The sequence below is a fragment of the Octopus bimaculoides genome, chromosome 3, assembly GCF_001194135.2.
Source record: "Octopus bimaculoides isolate UCB-OBI-ISO-001 chromosome 3, ASM119413v2, whole genome shotgun sequence".
Lineage (NCBI taxonomy): Eukaryota > Metazoa > Mollusca > Cephalopoda > Octopoda > Octopodidae > Octopus > Octopus bimaculoides.
The window spans coordinates 157,457,982-157,459,801 of NC_068983.1; positions in this window are offsets into that span (position 1 = coordinate 157,457,982).

Consider the following 1,820-nt stretch of genomic DNA (forward strand, 5'->3'; position numbering starts at 1 on the left):
ACAAATTTCTTTATAATCGTAATCTATGCTGTTTGAAAGGTGTTTCTGTAAAATTTCATTAAAAGGTATCCCTTTTCCTGAAAGTTATGAGGGGGGAAAAAATGGATCATGTGAATTTTCTGACAGTCCTCTCTCCACCTCTTCAGAAAAAATTTTCCCCAGAAATTTCTTCATGATCATAATTTGTGCCATTTGAACGGTATTTCTATATATATCCATTTTCCTGAAAGTTATGAGGGAAAAATCAGATCTTGTGAATTTTCCAAAAGTCCTCTCAATTTTGGGCTTCAAAGTTAGAATATTTAACCAAGATATTTGCACAACTTAACAGCGTCAACACAAGTATGCAAGGTAGAAATGAAAACATTCTCAATTCAACAGATAAGCTGGTTTCATTTAAAAAGAAAGTTGCAATTTGGAAAAATAGAGCTGAAGGTGGTAACTTCGAAATGTTTCCCTTAATACGTAAAAGCTGCATAAAAAGAAATGATTCCTATTGTGTTTGAACATTTGACAAATCTAGAAGAAAATATAAACTTATTTTCTGTCGTTGAACACAGAAGAGTATGATTGGGTTTGAAATCCCTTCATAAAAATTCCATCTAATATTGGTCTGAAAATATGTGAAGAGGAATTGGCATCTATATCCAGTGATCGTGGACTTTAAATTAAATATGCTGAGTTACCTATTGGTATATTTTGGATTGTTATTATACAAGAATACCCCTCAGTAGCAAAAAAGGCTTTATCCATTTTGATACAGTTTTCCACATCGTATTTATGTGAGTTGGGATTTTCAACCCTCAGTAACATCAAATCCCAAAAAAAGAGATAGGCTCTATTACATCAAATAAGAAATGAGAGCTTGTCTTTCTCAAATACATCCCAATATTGAAAACATTTCTCATTGATAATTTTGCTTCATATATTGAATAAAGAGTAAGTACATGCAATTTTTCTGTATTTTTAATTATATATATTACTTTATAGTTTATGCTATGCTAATATGTATAAAACCCCTTTTGAATAAATTTTAGAATTTATGTACAAAGAGCACCAAAATATTTTGACTTCTTGTAAGGTGTGCTGTGAGTAAAAAAAGTTTGGGAACCATTGGTTTAGTCAAACCAATTGATCTCAGTAGCTATTTATTTTTAGTGTGGTATTTGCTCTATCAGCCTCTTATGACAAATCAGTGTCACAGGGACCTAAACCAATGAACACTAGTTGTCAAGTAGTGCAGGGACACCACTTGAAACAGAGATATGTATACACACACACACACTTGTGATGGGCTTCCATTGAGTAGTTCTCATCTACATCATTCACTTACAAAAGATTGGTTGGCCCAAGGTTATAGTAAGAGACACTTGTCCAAGGTGGTGCACAGTGGGACTGATCCTGAAACCATGTGGCTGCAAAGTGAATTTTTTAACTCCTCAACCATGCTGACATAAGATGATTTTATAAGGTTTTGTTTCTAAAATTTACTCAACCAACAATGACAATTGTTTCTTCTTCAATATAGATTTTGCAATTCTACTTTTCCATTACTGGTGCATCAGAATATGTCAATGTCTGACAAAGTTTGAAAATATTTTTTGTTTATGTAAAATTAAAGTTTAGCCTCTGGATTAAGTTAGTAGAATCTAATCTCAAGTACACTGCAATGATAGCTCTTTGTCCTAAAGAATTATCGAAAAACTATATATTTTTGATAGTAAAAACACCCCAACAATATAGTTATCATCATCATCGTTTAACGTCCGCTTTCCATGCTAGCATGGGTTGGACGATTTGACTGAGGACTGGTGAAACCG